The sequence below is a fragment of the Schistocerca cancellata genome, chromosome 7, assembly GCF_023864275.1.
Source record: "Schistocerca cancellata isolate TAMUIC-IGC-003103 chromosome 7, iqSchCanc2.1, whole genome shotgun sequence".
NCBI classification, from domain to species: domain Eukaryota; kingdom Metazoa; phylum Arthropoda; class Insecta; order Orthoptera; family Acrididae; genus Schistocerca; species Schistocerca cancellata.
In genome coordinates, this window is record NC_064632.1 from 440,541,374 (window position 1) to 440,561,107 (window position 19,734).

Genomic DNA, 19,734 nt, shown 5'->3' on the forward strand with positions numbered 1-19,734 from the left:
CTACTGATAGTTGAATGCACATATAGTTAGCATCCTCCCCATCTTGTGCTACTACTACTTGATCATCAGCAAATAATAAATGATGTAGGTAAACTCCATATCTTATTCCAGAATGAGATTTTCACTCTGCAGCGGAGTGTGCGCTGATATGAAACTTGCTGGCAGATTAAAACTGTGTGCCCGACCGAGACTGCAAGGTTCGCAGGAGAGCTTCTGTAAAGTTTGGAAGGTAGGAGACGAGGTACTGGCAGAAGTAAGGCTGTGAGTACCGGACGTGAGTCGTGTTCGGTAGCTCAGTTGGTAGAGCACTTGCCCGCGAAAGGCAAAGGTCCCGAGTTCGAGTCTCGGTCGGGCACACAGTTTTAATCTGCCAGCTAGTTTCATATCAGCGCACACTCCGCTGCAGGGTGAAAATCTCGTTCTGGAAACTTCCCCCAGGCTGTGGCTAAGCCATGTCTCCGCAATATCCTTTCTTTCAGGAGTGCTAGTTCTGCAAGGTTCGCAGGAGAGCTTCTGTAAAGTTTGGAAGGTAGGAGACGAGGTACTGGCAGAAGTAAAGCTGTGAGTACCGGACGTGAGTCGTGCTTCGGTAGCTCAGTTGGTAGAGCACTTGCCCGCGAAAGGCAAAGGTCCCGAGTTCGAGTCTCGGTCGGGCACACAGTTTTAATCTGCCAGCAAGTTCCATATCTTATTTCTAATCCCATACTATTATCTGTATAGATTTTAAATAATGATGGTGACATGGGACAGCCCTGTAAAAGGCCCTTGCTTGTTTTAAATTTCTGTGAAAGTTTATTACCAACGTTCACTTGGCAAATGTTAATTTTATACATCTGTTGAATTATTTTAATCAAGGAAGGGTTTGTGTTTGCCATATGTGGTGCTCTCCAAAGTAATTTTCTTGGAACAGTATCATACGCTTTTTCTAGATCTATGAAAATTAATCCTATATTTTTTGATTTTTCCCTATGTTTCTCCAAAATCCGTCGTAATGTGAAAATACGGTCTACACATGATCTCCCACCCGTGAATCCACATTGTTCTTCTTGGGTTTTAAATTTTTTTTCCAGTTTGTTTTTAATTACTTTCGCAAAAATTCTCATTAATGTGTTTGTAACACAAATTCCTCGATAGTTTGAAAAAATTTTGCGATCCCCTTTCTTAAATATTGTATTAACGTAACCTAGCTTCATCTCGTTGGGTACTGAATCTCCATGTATCATTTTGTTGAAGAGCTGTGTTATCAGTTTCACAATTTTGTCACCACCATATTTCAGACACTCCAGTTTGATATTGCCTGGTCCCGGTGATTTACCATTTACCATTTACACTCTCTAAACTGTTCAGAATATGTCCAGCATATGTAAACATTTGTGCTATCATGTACCGTGTTTGTATGACGCAAAAAGCAATTGTGAGCAATATGTATATGGACATAGACTGTTGCACATGGTGCTTCATGTTTTTAAATATTTTAACGATGGCAGACCGTTTATAATGCGCTATTTTTATTCGCTTGGCATCTTGTGCATGCGATCAGTGTAAAATTAACACGTTTTACAGCAAAATATTTTAAGACCTGAAAATGACAGTTTAGTGTGTTGAAACTAGGTGTCTTAAATAAAAAAAAATATTTTATGAGATATTGGCTATTGAATGGTTTTTAACAATTAAACGGATCGCTCTTCATTTCTCGCAGAATGAGAAAATTCAATCAGTGGAATAAATCAGTATGCGTTCGTTTAAACGACGTCGTACCGGACCGCTCGACTGGTCGCAATGGTCCGGATGACAGACCTGGTTTAGCATGACCTCCACAACCTGACGCCATGCGGCTGTAACCTTCTGCGGTCTCGTGTGCCTCCGCTACCAGTTGATCTACCCAACTTCAGAAGCGTCATTGGCGCAGTAATTTTTCCAACCATTCCGATCAAGCTTTGGGAAGAGCTCGCCGATCGATTCGATATGTGAGGAATGTTTCTCACACTGAACACTTGTAAGAAAAACTAATTGAGTAGCTCATTCGTTTGATATATTATTTATAATTGTAAATTTAGTGTAATAAATACTATAAGGCCTTAAAATCATTACAATCATTTTGGAACACCCCGTACAGCCTTTTGCCGCAGAGTGTAGTATTGGATTAGTGTTCTCATATTTTTGTCAATTTACGAACGTAATAGCTTTTCTCTAAGATTTGTTACCCTTTCCAGGCGGCGATCTAGCTTATACAGGCAAAACCAAATAGTAGCTCCCATTCTCAGTTCTGTGATATAAGGAACCACATTTCATAGCAATCTGATTTGTGATCGTCGCTAGTAGTAAACCATATGGTAAATAAATTTTACCGATGCGTATTTTCTTTCTTTCTTTAACGTACACAAGAGAAACTTCGCTGTCATCTGCATTCCTAGCAAAACTCCAGTCTGCGTGGACATCACAGAGCAATGAAGGAAATAGATGCTTGTTTATAGAAGATACAGTGAAAAAGAAATAAGACTGGTGGACAAAGGTAACTAAACTGTTCATCATTTCAAAAGTAATCGCCATAACTGTGAATACAATTATCCTGCTGTGAAACATGATGGTCAACTCCTCTATGGAGAAAATGTTTCGTTGTGAACGGATTCCTGACTGTATCCAGGCGTGCACCTATTCGCCGGAAGCAAATCGACAGCTACGAAAGTCTTCCTTCGGCGCTCCAAAAATGTGGAATCTCATGATGAGAGATCATGACTGTATTGAGAATGTGTAAGGACTTCCAGCGTAGCTTCTGCACTCTATTCGAAGCAACCTTGGCAACTGTGGACCGGCCTATACACCCGCTTATTGTGTGACACTTTTTGATGGACTATGACTCAGGTGAACGAAGAATTGTGGAAACTCCTATAGCGTCACAAGCAAACTTGCAGGTTCGCATCTGATATGAAACTTGTTAGACTTTAAGCTGTGGGTCATCTTCAGCTATATCAATAATGGGTTGGGTCAAATTGCACGTCTGCGGTGTCTGGTATTGTAAGCAGCTGAACCAGTGCTGTACGATGCAATCATTGAGCATTACAAAGACCTCGGAATGAGAGAAGCGTAGTCAACTTCGGCTGTGCTTGCAACATTTCGCTTTGGACCTAATGGGTCGACTGCAAAGTTTAAAAACTTAAAGGGTAGTTGTTGTCACCAGGTAAACACGATATCCGTAGTTAGTAGTAAACAATGACTATCATGACGTTTACATACCAAACGACCTTGGGACTCACTAAATTTTTTCATTCGTTCTTTTGTTCAGCAAGGACAAATACAATCGAACCTGATGAATTAAAGAAGTTCGGTTACATTTTTGCAGCTAGTAGTTTATGATATATACTGTATGTTATTAAGTGTGGCATATCATCGTACGACAGTGTGTCATGCAATAAATGTAATTGATTGACCTTTTGAGAGTATCCTTAGAAAGGATTATTAATTTCGGCAGCATTTAAGATGTAATTAACAAAAACATTGTAGAGTAATTTTTAATTTGATCATGGGTACTATATAATACACTCCTGGAAATGGAAAAAAGAACACATTGACACCGGTGTGTCAGACCCACCATACTTGCTCCGGACACTGCGAGAGGGCTGTACAAGCAATGATCACACGCACGGCACAGCGGACACACCAGGAACCGCGGTGTTGGCCGTCGAATGGCACTAGCTGCGCAGCATTTGTGCACCGCCGCCGTCAGTGTCAGCCAGTTTGCCGTGGCATACGGAGCTCCATCGCAGTCTTTAACACTGGTAGCATGCCGTGACAGCGTGGACGTGAACCGTATGTGCAGTTGACGGACTTTGAGCGAGGGCGTATAGTGGGCATGCGGGAGGCCGGGTGGACGTACCGCCGAATTGCTCAACACGTGGGGCGTGAGGTCTCCACAGTACATCGATGTTGTCGCCAGTGGTCGGCGGAAGGTGCACGTGCCCGTCGACCTGGGACCGGACCGCAGCGACGCACGGATGCACGCCAAGACCGTAGGATCCTACGCAGTGCCGTAGGGGACCGCACCGCCACTTCCCAGCAAATTAGGGACACTGTTGCTCCTGGGGTATCGGCGAGGACCATTCGCAACCGTCTCCATGAAGCTGGGCTACGGTCCCGCACACCGTTAGGCCGTCTTCCGCTCACGCCCCAACATCGTGCAGCCCGCCTCCAGTGGTGTCGCGACAGGCGTGAATGGAGGGACGAATGGAGACGTGTCGTCTTCAGCGATGAGAGTCGCTTCTGCCTTGGTGCCAATGATGGTCGTATGCGTGTTTGGCGCCGTGCAGGTGAGCGCCACAATCAGGACTGCATACGACCGAGGCACACAGGCCCAACACCCGGCATCATGGTGTGGGGAGCGATCTCCTACACTGGCCGTACACCACTGGTGATCGTCGAGGGGACACTGAATAGTGCACGGTACATCCAAACCGTCATCGAACCCATCGTTCTACCATTCCTAGACCGGCAAGGGAACTTGCTGTTCCAACAGGACAATGCACGTCCGCATGTATCCCGTGCCACCCAACGTGCTCTAGAAGGTGTAAGTCAACTACCCTGGCCAGCAAGATCTCCGGATCTGTCCCCCATTGAGCATGTTTGGGACTGGATGAAGCGTCGTCTCACGCGGTCTGCACGTCCAGCACGAACGCTGGTCCAACTGAGGCCCCAGGTGGAAATGGCATGGCAAGCCGTTCCACAGGACTACATCCAGCATCTCTACGATCGTCTCCATGGGAGAATAGCAGCCTGCATTGCTGCGAAAGGTGGATATACACTGTACTAGTGCCGACATTGTGCATGCTCTGTTGCCTGTGTCTACGTGCCTGTGGTTCTGTCAATGTGATCATGTGATGTATCTGACCGCAGGAATGTGTCAATAAAGTTTCCCCTTCCGGGGACAATGAATTCACGGTGTTCTTATTTCAATTTCCAGGAGTGTATGTACAAGAAGCAAGAGCTAAGACTAAGAAAGGAAGGCCAAGGAGAATTCTAAGATGACAAAGGCCTAAAGCAGAGATTCTGTGTTTCTCCCCTTCTGTTCAAACCGTGCATCGAATAAGCAATGAAGGAACTAAAATAAAGTTTCAGGAGTGGGATCAAAATATAATGTGAAATAACGTCAAAAGTATAGTTCTGTGATGACATTATTCTTCACAGTGGAAGCGACGAAGAGTTACAGGACCTGGTCAATGAAATGACCAATATTAGGACCATAGAATAAAGACAGAGTAAACTAAAGAAAGATTAAATTATAGAGTGTAGCAGAAATGAGACTGGCGATAAATTTCACATCAAAATTTGAGACCATTAAGTAGACGATGATAAATAACGGATGCCAGACGAAGCAAGAAGCATATCAACACTGGCAAAGAACGCATTGCTCACTGAAATATGTCTGCTAGCATCAAATGCAGGCCTCAATTTCAGGAAGAAGTCGGTTGGAATGTACGTTTGGAGCACAGGTTGTATGAAATTGAATCTTGGTCTGTAAGAAAACCAGAAAAGGAGAGCACTGAAGCGTTCGAGATATCCTGTTAAAGAAGGGTGTTGAATATTGATTGGATTTGCAAGAAATGTGGAGGTTCTTCTCAGTATGGACGACAAAAAGGAATATGAGGAAACACTGTCAAGACGAAGGGACAGGGTGACAGGAAGTGCTCACGAAAGCAGAAAAGTTGTTAATCTATTGCTTAATTTTGGCATAACATTGCATATTAATAGGTGCGTGTTTTCATTTACGTGTTTTTAAATATATATAAATGGAAATATAGTATCTAAAGGGAAAATGTTGTTACTAAAAATCTCGAAAATTTCTTGACCGATTTACTTCAAATTTTCGACTATAGTCCATTAAACATTGGGATGGAGAAATTCAATGTAATTTCTTAAACAATAATGTACAGCAGGCACGGCATCCTTTCGTGACCCACAGACCTGATCCACATACGTACTTGAGCTTGTGGGCCGCCTCGTAACGTGACGTGGCAGCAGATCACTTGAAGTTAAAACTGTAGCGCCCGTGACGTTAACGTTTATGGGGTAACGCACCGATAGGAATGGCCTCATTTCCAAACACGCTACACCAACTAATTGGGCCACAAACACATTCATTCCATGTTTCGTCCCATCTTCAGACGTTTACGTTGTCTCTTTACTTACAAAGTTTTACAATAGCTGTTCTAAAAATTTATCTTGCATAATTATAGAATGCCTTTAGTAAAGAAACAATGTTCACGACACCTGATAAAATGTAAACGTCTGACCGATGGAATTTCAAGTACCTTAAAACGCATCATGGCAAAATAAACTCTTATAAAAGGGATTGGTTGCAGCTAATTCATTATAAATTATCTTTAGTGTCAATAGATGCTGTATCCTAATACATCCATAATGGACGAGCTCACTAATATTAATACTAGGAAGAACTGAAAATGATTTTCATAATACGGTAATGGGAGGCACTTCGAGTTGGCAAGCAGTCAGGAGATACTTTACAATTTTCGACCATAGGCAGGTCATTGGAACGTTTAAAATTTAGTGTGTTGATACAAACAAAATGAGTAAGCACTTTTTAAATATTTGTCCAAAAATACTTTTCATTGCAGATCGCATAGCTATGGATTATTTCTGTAACACTAAATAAATAAAGCCACCATTTATTTGTTCATTTTAAAAAGTTTATAAAATTTAAATCGCTTCAACAATATCGTTAGTATACATCTCCTGTATTACACAGAAGCCTAACTAGAATAATGCGAACAACATAACAGCGAATATCCGAAAAACCATACTAGGAAAATTCAATGCAAATACCTATTTCTCTCTCCCGCACGACTTTCTTCCGCGTGCCGGATTGTCCGCCCTGACGTACAGGTTTCCTGTTAAAATTGATTACGAGGAGAAAAATAGTCTGCTACAAAACTGTGCGGTTTTTTTTTCCTTTAGTCTAGCTACGATAATGCAAATTAAAACCATTAGACAAAATGGTTCTCCCTTTTACGTTCTTTCTTATTATGAATATTTTCTTTTCTTTGTCAAAGACGACTCTCACAGGAAACAGGATAGTTGTATTTCTGGCTTATTGGCTTATATTTAGAATACTGCTACAGAATCTGAATGTGTGATAACAGTTAACAACGTTCACCAGGACGCGGATCTGTGGAGATAAGACTGACAGAGTAGTGGAAGGAAATGGAGATAGTGAGCGGGAAGGAGTTGGAGACACAGGGGACAGGAGAAAATGAGATGGATGGGGGAGGAGAAGATGGACGAAAAGAGGGGGTAGGAGGTGATGGACAAAGAGGGGAGGAAGGAGGATGAGACGAACAAAAGAGGAGGAGGAGGAAATGAGCAGAGAGAGTCGGGAGGAGAATAGAAGGACTCATATGCAGTAACCATACATATTAGAGCTGGGTGTTATCTATTTTCTTGAGTTTCCATTTAACCAGTCTGAGACACAGCATTGCGTGGACGTGTGCAGTTGATTTTTAATATTAGTATGTGATTTGGAAATCACTGGTGTACCAGGTAACAGAAAATAATCAAACTGCTGTGCGACACTCGTAAAAAATTGTTGAAATATTCTGTATAATAATTTTTGAGTTCCATATCTGCCGACTGATGTGATATTAAGTATTAATATCCTATTTAGAATGCTCTTTTTAATCCACCATTACCATTGCTAACATTTTCCTTTCAGTTACACCACCCGCTTTATCCTCTGCGTTAAAACTCAAGTCTCTACGCTACTACTTTCGGTGAATTTATTCGTTCATGGTCGGCTTTCCACAATCAGCAGAGTCAGTTTTTCGTAGGTACTCCAGTCCGCGTAAACTACTCACGGCACGCGATAGTTGGGGTCACGCTAGCGAACGCACGAAAGCAAGTGCGAAAGCGTCGCTTTGATACTGTCCACATTCCGCGGGGACGCAGCTTCACGCCGTCGCTCTGTCCCTTTTTTAACTACACACTCAGCTGCTTAGTTACTCCAGCATGCAAATGCGCTGCATAAGTGAGTGACTGCGTCGCACACGACGCGTCAGAGCTGAGCCTCGGCAACAAGGCTGCGTCGCGAGAAACGTCTCACGAAGGAGAATTTCATTTGCATCGCAAGCGTCAGCATGTGGTATTCAGCAGTAATTCTCAACTGCGCTTAAGTGCGCCATTCTGTCTTTCTACTAGAGCTTAAGTTGGTTAAAGGCGAACGTCTCTACGAGGCTGCACAAGTATTCGTCGAGGACTGGCAGAGGTCAGGCCCGAAGACAATTTGTGACACTGCAACCCAGTATTTGACAGAATAGCGCAGCACTACTATCGGAATATTTAATTTTATTCTTTTTTACAAATGTGATACTTCCATATTTATTTATTACGTCAGATCTGTTTCACTCTTGTATAAACACTATAGATTAAAATTGAGTAATACGAGGGCAGTTCAATAAGTAATGCAACATTTTTTTTTTCTCGGCCAATTTTGGTTGAAAAAACCGGAAATTTCTTGTGGAATATTTTCAAACATTCCCGCTTCGTCTCGTATAGTTTCATTGACTTCCGACAGGTGGCAGCGCTGTATGGAGCTGTTAAAATGGCGTCTGTAACGGATGTGCGTTGCAAACAACGTGCAGTGACCGAGTTTCTTTTGGCGGAAAACCAGGGCATCTCAGATATTCATAGGCGCTTGCAGAATGTCTACGGTGATCTGGCAGTGGACACTAGCACGGTGAGTCGTTGGGCAAAGCGTGTGTCATCATCGCCGCAAGGTCAAGCAAGACTGTCTGATCTCCTGCGTGCGGGCCGGCCGTGCACAGCTGTGACTCCTGCAATGGCGGAGCGTGCGAACACACTCGTTCGAGATGATCGACGGATCACCATCAAACAACTCAGTGCTCAACTTGACATCTCTGTTGATAGTGCTGTCACAATTGTTCACCAGTTGGGATATTCAAAGGTTTGTTCCCGCTGGCTCCCTCGTTGTCTAACCGAACACCATAAAGAGCAAAGGAGAACCATCTGTGCGGAATTGCTTGCTCGTCATGTGGCTGAGGGTGACAATTTCTTGTCAAAGATTGTTACAGGCGATGAAACATGGGTTCATCACTTCGAACCTGAAACAAAACGACAATCAATGGAGTGGCGCCACACCCACTCCCATACCAAGAAAAAGTTTAAAGCCATACCCTCAGCCGGTAAAGTCATGGTTACAGCCTTCTGGGACGCTGAAGGGGTTATTCTGTTCGATGTCCTTCCCCATGGTCAAACGATCAACTCTGAAGTGTATTGTGCTACTCTTCAGAAATTGAAGAAACGACTTCAGCGTGTTCGTAGGCACAAAAATCTGAACGAACTTCTCCTTCTTCATGACAACGCAAGTCCTCACACAAGTCTTCGCACCCGAGAGGAGCTCACAAAACTTCAGTGGACTGTTCTTCCTCATGCACCCTACAGCCCCGATCTCGCGCCGTCGGATTTCCATATGTTTGGCCCAATGAAGGACGCAATCCGTGGGAGGCACTACGCGGATGATGAAGAAGTTATTGATGCAGTACGACGTTGGCTCCGACATCGACCAGTGGAATGGTACCGTGCAGGCATACAGGCCCTCATTTCAAGGTGGCGTAAGGCCGTAGCATTGAATGGAGATTACGTTGAAAAATAGTGTTGTGTAGCTAAAAGATTGGGGAATAACCTGGTGTATTTCAATGCTGAATAAAACAACCCCTGTTTCATAAAAAAAATGTGTTGCATTACTTATTGAACTGCCCTCGTACATTTGTTATTAACGAAATATTACCTCCAACGGTTAAACTATTTGAAAAATCTCTACACAATTTGCCGCTGTTAGGGACTTTATATTGTATCGACTCCCTGAAATTCTCTACTTGGTTAAAACAAAGTTTTCGTAACCTTAGCAGTTATGACAACAGCAGGCGTGAGCCGTGCTCACTCCGAACTATCCGTTTCCTTGAACTTCCCTGTCTATCTGTGTTTGTTTTCCCGCCGTTGTTGCATTTATGCCATGGTTCTTCCACCTTCTACGTTTGGCAGCAGCGATGTGTATCGATATTTGCACCGTGTAACACCTTTGGTCTTGTGCATATAGTTTCCGGCTAGGGCGTCTGCAGGCAGTCGGTCTGTTGGTGCGGACCAGGGACGATATCACTATGCGGTGCAGTCGGCTGGGTCCGCTGGTGGTCCGTGCGCAGTGTCGGAGCGGGAGTGGAGCTGTCCGATCACTACGAGCTTCGTGGCTCACCGACCCTGGCCGTCAAAGTTGAGTGGTGTGTTAAGTACCCAAGCCACGTCCGTTCACGCTATGTCGTTCGTTTCGGTGGTTCGCTGATGGAGAGCTTTTCCTGTGAGCAACACCAAGTGTTTGTAGTGATGAAGTCAAGCCGCCGTGCGGTGGAACTAACGTAATTTCAAGCAGCGTCCTTTCCTCACCTGTTGTCGCAGTCCAACATGGTGTGTAGTTTTGACAGCTTAATACATATTTCATTGTGGATAATCACGTCTGTAACAGTTTGGTCCTTGAGTTTTTATGTACCGATTGTTGGCTAGCAAGTCGTTTGGTCGGTTGGTCCGTGACTGTCTCTTGTTGGGTTACCGGCGGATCAAGTGTAGTTGTGCCTCACCTACCTAAGTGAACGCTGATGTTTCGAGGGCAGCCCCCCCCCCCCCCCCCCCCCGGAGCCATCGGAGTGCCGTTGCCTATACTGTCCTTTTCATGGGTGTTTAACGATCTGTTGGTAGTCTATTATAGGAAATGCTTTAAAAGAAAATTTTTTTTATTGTTTTATGTAAATCAATTGTGGGCCTTCAGCCACTTAAAACCTTATTCTTTAATTTAGTTATTGTCGTTGCGCTGCTTTTCCATTTAGTGTGCATTCTGCTTAACTTAAAGGTTAAGGTATTTTTGAATTTTTTGGAAAATCATCTGTCGGCCTTCAACTGCTTCAAGCCTTATTCTCAAAATTTCTCTGTAAGCGAAAACATTGCGGCCTTGTGCCTTAAAAGACTATAGTAATATTGTTGAGGGTTGGCAGGAGAGCCAACACCGGTTTTGAGAGGAAGCCGAAAGGCACGCGTTTTAGCTCACGCAGGCTGGCGTGAGGGCTGGAACAGGACAAGGAAATTAGACTGTCGCAAAAAAGGACGTAGCTGTTGGAATACTTAACTTTAATCCGTAAATGGTGAACATCGCTCTTGACGGTACATGTTTTACAGCATCAACAGTAACTGGTAACGGCGCCGTAGCAAATGACGTAGCTGAAGGCTATGCTATCGTCTTGGCAAATGAGAGCGTATTTTGTCGGTGAACCATCGCTAGGAAAGTCGGCTCTACAACTGGGCCGAGTGCTAGGAAGTCTCTCTAGACCTGCCGTGTGGCGGCGCTCGGTCTGCAATCACTGATAGTGGCGACACGCGGGTCCGACGTATACTAACGGGCCGCGGCCGATTTAAAGGCTACCACCTAGCAAGTGTGGTGTCTGGCTGTGACACCACAAATATATTTTAAGATTTTGAAATGCAATCACTGATAGTGGCGACACGCGGGTCCGACGTATACTAACGGGCCGCGGCCGATTTAAAGGCTACCACCTAGCAAGTGTGGTGTCTGGCTGTGACACCACAAATATATTTTAAGATTTTGAAATGTGTGGCCTTCAGCCGTTTGTATTGCAACTTGTATATGTTTGTTCTATCCACTTTTGCCTTGAGGCTGTCCGCCTGGCTATGACTAATATATAATGCAATTTTAACAACATGTCTTTAGTCATTTGAAATTTATCTTGTTGCTTTAAGATTTCTTGTTTGGAGATCTTCAGCAGTGAAATAACTGGATTTAGAAATTCATAGTTGTAAGGGTTCGGCTATGTGCCGTTTTGGTCTAAAGGTGTTATTAAATTACAATAAATTACAATTCTGAAGTGAAACTGCCAGACTCCTTATTTTGCCTTTTCCACAATGCTAATCACCTGTTCTACCCACAGGTTTAGCGGGTGTATCAAGGCGGTGAGAGAGAAGTAATGTAGCTGCGAATGAGTACGGACGTAGCTGTGAGTGGCTCTGGTATAGCGTGTAGGTATGCAGCAAGTTCTTCACTTGCGAGATGCAATGAGTTGAGAAAGGTCGTGCTATACCACGTAATACTGTGTCGAACTTTCTTCTGCCCGCCTTAGTGCAGCAACTCGACGGGCAGGGGAAGTCCCCTGCAGAGATACTGAATACATGCTGCCTCTGTAGCTGTCCATAATTTCGAAAGTGTTCCCGGTGCAGAATTTTGCACACGAACTGACCTTTCCATTATGTCCCATAAATGATCGATCGGTTTCATGTCGGCGTGGCTATGTCATTCCCTCGAACTGGCCAGAATGTTCTTCAAAACGAATCGCGAACAATTTTGACCCGGTGACATGACATACTGTCATCCACAAAAATGAATTCCATGAATGGCTGCAAATGGTCTCCAGGTAGAAAAACATAACCATTTACAATTCAGTAGGACGAGAGAACCCAGTCCATTCCATGTAAACACAGCTCCACCATTATGGACTCACCACCAGCCTTCACAGTGCCTTGTTGACAATTTGGGTCCATGGCTTCGTGCGGTCTGAGCCACACTCGAGCACTACCATCTGCTCCTACCAACTGAAATTAATGTCGCATCTGAACATACTACGGTTTTCCGTCGTCTACGGTCCAACCGATATTGTCACGAACTCCAGTCGATATTGTGCTGTTACCAAAAATACTCTCGTCGTTCGTTTGCTGCCATAACCCATTAACGCCATATTTCCCACACTGTCCTAACGGATACGTTCGTCATATGTCTCACATTGATTTCTGCGGTTATTTCATTCATTGTTGCTTGTCTGTCAGCACTGACAACTCTACGCGAATGCCTCTCCTCTCGGTCGTTAATTGAAGGCCGTCGGCCACAGCATTGTCCGTGGTGAAAGGTAATGCCTGAAATTTGGTATTCTCAGCATACTCTTGACATTGTGGATCTCGGAATATTGAATTCCCTAACGATTTCCAAAGTGCAACTCCGTCGTGCGGCCATAATCACGTCAGAAACCTTTTCACATGAGTCACCTGAATACAAATGACATCTCCACCAGCGCACTGTCCTTTTATACATTGTGTACGCGATACTAACACCAACTGTAATGTGCATATCGCTACCTATGACTTCTGCCACCACAGTGTGTACTGCAAGATACAAGGGTCGCAGTATACTGGTTACTTCTAATGACACTTCATGTGGAGTATTAGAAAAAACACTGTTTGGTCACATCAAGTATGAAAAAAATTAGCATCTGGCGACGAGATATTGTAATCTGCGATAGTGGAATACTGTTGCCGCCGATCCTCTACATCGCTACTGCAGCATCCAAAAGTGTAAGCTCGAACCACCTCAGTCTTTTAGTTTTATAAACGGCTTGCTTGTGTTTTAGCGATTCGGACAATGCAATTTTAGTCTGAACTTCAATTAAAATTTCACAATCATCATTATCCCAGATCGTTTCTACTGAAGTAAGTAAAATGCCCTTTTGTCCTGTTTACCGAGTGTCACATTGTAAATGATAAATATGATTAACACTGAGTATAATAACTTTGTCAAAAACTAAAACTATTTCTTTTTCTTGAGTTTGGAAGTTTATATCGTTCCTAATTAGTCAATAACTAAATGTTGAAAGTAGCAGTGACTAACAGCTGGAGTTAAAGTTTACAAGAACTGTTGAAACCACTGAATCTGGCAAATAATAGTAAATTTTACTTCTTATTTAATTATGTTTAATAATTTACCTTCCGATTTTTTCTGTATCGATTTCTTGCCTATCTTATTTGAACGTCGTCATGTTGATTTGTTGTTATTTTTAGCCATTATCGTTTGACTGAAGTAATATTGAGAGTCAATTTTAAATATTTGGAAAACTTTGTCTTTAAAAATTCGTAACATTAAGGATTGTAGTGAAGTCACTTCACACCATTATTAATGTGTATTATTCTACTGTAATCCATTCACTTTTCATTTTCCCTATGATTATGTTAAGCAATTATAATGTTGTTGGTATAAAAAGTTTCTTGTGGTTGCCATTTTCGCAGCAACTGTAAGTAAATTTGAATAGTTTGTGCACTCAGACGCGTTTTCGATTGTTTACAAGGCATCTTCAGTGCTAGAAGCAGAAAATGGCAGTTATAGTGCTATATTTCGAAAGCAGTGACCACAAGGAAAACTGAAAGCTTTCAACCCGTTCGTTACATGAGTGAAAACTGGCTTATAATTGATGAAATAGACACTGATCTGCCACTCACTGAAGATGCCTTGTACAAAGGGCGTTCAGTAAGTAACGCAACACAATTTGTTTGCTGAAAGCAGGTTGGTTTTATTGTAGGTTCCAAACCACCACATTATGTCCCACACTGTCGGCTACAAAACCTTATTGTTCAACATAATCTCCGTTCAATGCGACCATCTTAGGCTACCTTACGAGGAGAGTCTATGTGTCCGCATAGTACCACTTGCCTGGTCCACGTCTGAGCCAATGTCTTGCAGCATTAATAACCTCCCCAACATCCATACATTTCTGCCTGCGGAGTACACCATGGTACCAAACTCATTGAACTTTATGTCTTCTGTTAAGCGGCTAGAACCCAGCTCCCCAACCAGTGGAGGAGCGTGTCAATACTACCAGCACTGAAGTCCAGTTCTGTAGCAAGGTGTTTCATCGTGATCCATCGGTTTCCTCGAATGAGAGTGTCCGCACGTTTCAACACTGCAGCTCCCTGTGTCCGGGCGGCACGCGGGCAATCGGACACGTTTGCGCGACCTTGGTTCGATGATGACAGTCGCCTTTCTCAACGACTCATCATGCTTTTGTTCACTGCCACGTCTCCATAGACAACCTTCAAGCGTCTATGGATATGTGAGATGCTCTGATTTTCCACCAAAAGAAACTCAGTGACAGCTCTCTGCTTGGAACGCATCTCCATTACAGACGCCATTTTGAAGGCCACCCATAGCGGCACCAAATATCGGGACTCCATAAACTGCAGTGAACGAAGATGGAATATTCCGCATTTTTTTCCACAGCAAATTCCGCATTTTTTTTTCAATCTTAATTGACCGAGAAAATATTTGTTGTATTGCTTTTTGAATGACCCTCGTAACCATTTTTTTTAATCCCAAGAAGGTACTCACACTCAACTAAGGACTGACGTCATCAACAGATTTGCACCTACATCTGCATCATACTATGCAAGTCACCTAACAGAGAGTGGTGAAGATTGCTTCAACTGTTCGCCCTTTCCCCGTCCAACTCGCAAAAGGCTCGTAGGAAGGGTGGTCTGCGGTAAGCCTCCGTATGAGCACTACCTTTTCGAAAATGTTCCTCATGGTCATTTTGTAAGATGTTTGTGGGAGTCAGTAATATGTCTCTGCCTCTTCCTGGAAAATGTTCGCTCGAAATTTCAAGAATAAACCTCTCCTTGGAGCACAACGCCTCTCTTGTAACGTCTTTCACTGGAGAATGTTGAGCACCTCTGTAACGCTCTCGCACCGACTAAACGGTCCCTTGTCGAAACTCGCCGCCCTTCATGCGGTATTCTTTATCTCCTGTGTCAGTCCTTCTTGGTAACCGCCCCAGATTGATGAACAAAAGAACTGCTCGAAGAAGCTCCTTGTAAGTCCCTTTCTTCTGAGTAAGTTACATTTCCATAAAATTCTTCTTGTGAATCTTAGTCTGGCATCTGCTTTCCCTACTGTTTGTTTTATGTGGTCATCTCACTTCCGGTCGCTGTGGATAGTTGCTCCTAGGTATTTTACAGAAGAAACTATTTCCAGTTGTTTTTCATCAACAGTGTAGTTTTACAATAGTGTATTTCTTTTCCTTTGTGTGAGCAGCATGGTACATCTTTATACTTCAGTATTAATGGCCAGAGCTTGCACCTCTGTATGTCATTCTGCTGACCGATACTGTCTTCTGATGTTCTACTTTCTTAAAGGCAAGATCGTTGTCTGCGAAGAGTTTCAAAGAGTTTCCGACGCTTTATACCACATCATTTATATATCGTAGACCAGTGGTTCGCAACTGTTCTTAGACCGTTACCCCCTGACTGCAATCAAACATCAGCTATTACCCCTGTCCTCCCCTTCCCACAGTATCACCAACTTTAGCACCTAACTAACCTGTAGATGAAAGACTTTTCTTGGAACACTTTCATTTTTAAAATGATGAAAGAGCAATATTGTTTAATATATATATATATATATATATATATATATTAATGTGTGTGTGTGTGTGTGTGTGTGTGTGTGTGTATATTAGAATGAATGACGAAAGAATTTGTGGTGCATCGCATGTGCTACCCTCAATTCTTTCTCAGATAAGAAAGCTAACTAGATAGCTTCTAACTAGATTCTCGACCCCGGGCTCGATTCGCGGCGGGGTCAGGGATTTTCTCTGCCTCGTGATGACTGGGTGTTGTGTGATGTCCTTAAGTTAGTTAGGTTTAAGTAGTTCTAAGTTCTAGGGGACAGGTGACCATAGGTGTTAAGTCCCATAGTGCTCAGAGCCATTTGAACCATTTTTTTTTTTTTTTTTTTTTTTTTTTTTTGCTGTATCGTTTTGTCAATTAATTTATTTACCTGTTTCGAAGCGAGTAATGAAGCAGTTTCTGAAGTACTGCAGGTAATATCTACAACTTGGAGAAGACATTTGCTTGATATATTTAGCATTTGGTACGTATATCTCTCACTTTTATCATCAGCCTTGTACGGAACAAAGTGCAACATATATGTGTAGTGGATGGACTATGTGAGGAACATGTAACTCCACAGCATTAAAGATACTAACTGAGAAAAAATAATTATTGATAACATATATAATCGGTATTAGAGTCTTACAAATTTGTGGTAATATTAGTGATCCTTTGCAAGTGTTTTAATTCCGTGACTAAAACAGAACCGAATCGTTTAATTTTTATCCCTCAGAAAATTTCATTTGTCTCTACAGGAGGTAATTACTCTCAGGTTGGGAACCACTGTTGCAGACGGTAACGATCCTACCTCACTTCCTTCGGGTACTCAGGAAATTAGCTTCACGGCTGTCGATTTTGTTTCGTTAAGAGTGACGCATTGATCTCTGTAAGGAAGTCTTGAATCCTGTCGCAAATATAGTTCTATACTCGCTAAGCTCGTATATTTTTCACTAAACGACAGTGCGGGACGGTATAAAATGTCTTCCTGAATTCAAGGAACACAGTATCAACGGGACAGCCGATGTCCCCACTGCTGTGGATCTCCTGGAGGAAGAGGGCGAGCTGAATTTCGCAAGACCTCTGTTTTCGGAATCCATGTTGATTTCTACAGAACATATTTTCATTCTCCAAATACGTCATAATTCTTGAGCATAAAACTTGTTCAATAATCCTACAACAGTTTGACGTCAACGTTATAGGCCTACTTTTATGCACATGTGTCCTGCGACCCTTCTTGAAAACGAAAATGACCAGCGCTTTTTTCCAGACCCTAGGTACCCACCGCTGCTCAATCGATTTACGATTAACTACTGTTAGAAGGGAAGCAAATTCATGCGTCCAAACTTTGTAGAATCTTATATGTTTTCCCGAGCGAGGTGGCGCAGTGGTTAGCACAATGGACTCGCATTCGGGAGGACGACGGTACAATCCCACGTCCGGCCATCCTAATTTAGGTTTTCCTGATTTCCCTAAATCGCTCCAGGCAAATGCCGGGATGGTTCCTTTGAAAGGGCACAGCCGACTTCCATCCCCGTCCTTCCCTAATCCGATGAGACTGATGACCTCGCTGTTTGGTCTCTTCCTCCCAAACACCCCAACTCTTATATGTTATATGCTCTTGATATCTTTCCACTGCTAGGTGACTGTAGTTGCTTTTCTATTCCGCCCTCTACATCTGCCACTTCGACGTTCCTACGATGAACGAAATAAGGGACCGTGTTAGTACTTTCTGCACGGTAACAGTGTTCCGTTAACTTAAGTCTTATCATGAACAGTCGGTTTCCGAAATAGGCTGTTCCATTACGGACTGTGGTCTCCATTGCATGATTTGAATTTTGTTAAAAACGAATTTCATTAGTGGTAGATTTGACCACCATACGAAACCGGTTTTTGTGGTTGTATATCATTGCGCTAAGTCTTTATTAAGACAGTGTGATCATTTACCATTTTGGTTATCAATTGTACGCATTTCTGCATCGTTGCGGTAAATTTACCCCGGAATCGGTGTCTTTCCGACAAATTATGTACATACAACCACGGTCGATTGAAGTATACACCGGATGAAGTAGGAGGGTTACAAACTCAATTCAGCGAAACAAGGAGTTATTCTCCGTAATAATTTTCACTTGTATGGCGCACGTGTGCTTAGCATCCCGGAAAAAAGTAACCGAAAGACAGAGGCCAAATACCTTTATTCTCCCTCATTGTAACCGTTATTGACCATAATATACTTACTGCAATATTTTGAAAGTTGCTAGTGACCGTTGGTTAAGAATCAAATTGAAATCGGCGAAATCACTGATGTTAGGTGACTTTGAATGTTTACCGAGTAGTGAAACACACCGAGAGTGTAATGCTCTACATCAATTTGACAGTGTCAGATTCCACCTCCTACGAAGAAAATTTGTGGAGAATATGGATATCGTCGAACATATTATTGACAATACTATTGTTTCAATAAATGTCGTTTCACTCATAAATCAATACATGCGACATTAACAAGGACCAAAGTTCCAAACATCCAACTTAAGATAAACTTTGTAATATATGGCCTTGACAGATCTAAAATTGTGCTCACTGTCAACTAGAACGTCACCCATGATCAACTTCTTCGTCTTTCGCCCGCGATAGTACGAACCAGAAGCAAACCAATTTATGATGGTGGTTTCTTCACGAAGCACGTAATTCTTATGCGATGTTATTATGACAATGACACGGGTTTTCGTATTTACTGTAATGTATTCAGTACGTTCGAATGGACAAAGTTGTTAAGGTACGCGCGTTCAACACTACACGACACGTGGCGAAATGATTTTCTATGACCATCTACATGCACCCACTTCATCATATTTCAGGCGTTTCAGTTTCTCTGATTCTTACAATTGGAGGTACTTCGTGTAAGTGACTTTGCAGCTCTGTGGTGAATCAAATTTAGATATTTAGTAGTGCACTTCTATGAAACTGTAGTCAACTTTTGTTTCCCACAAACTTCCCATATTGAAGCTTCTGCTATGATGATTCTCCAATGCGCCATATTTTAGGAAATAAGCTTTTGATACGATCACTAGAAACTTTATGGAAGATGGGTTCCCGCTCTGCTTGGTGGACTGCCACGAATCCAAATGTGAAAGTAGTCAGGACTGTCTCCACTATACAGGCGAACTGAAGCGCCAGTACCAGACCTCACGTTGACACGACGATTGCCTCTAAAACAAAATGGCTCTGAGCACTACGCGACTTAACTTTTCAGGTCATCAGTCGCCTAGAACTTAGAACTAATTAAACCTTTCTAACCTAAGGACATCACACACATCCATGCCCGAGGCAGGATTCGAACCTGCGACCGAGCGGTCGCTCGCTTCCAGACTGTAGCGCCTAGAACCGCAGGCCACTCCAGCCGGCGCCTCTAAAACAGGATACCGCCCACAATTCATTGTTGTTAGGCTGACA

General features: G+C 42.9%; 1 non-coding gene across 1 annotated transcript; it reads left to right on the plus strand.

The window, feature by feature from the left end:
* Positions 1-282: 282 nt before the first annotated feature.
* Positions 283-356, plus strand: Trnas-cga (transfer RNA serine (anticodon CGA)). Its single transcript has one exon. It is a non-coding gene; the product is annotated as a tRNA-Ser (tRNA).
* The last annotated feature ends 19,378 nt before the right edge of the window (positions 357-19,734 follow it).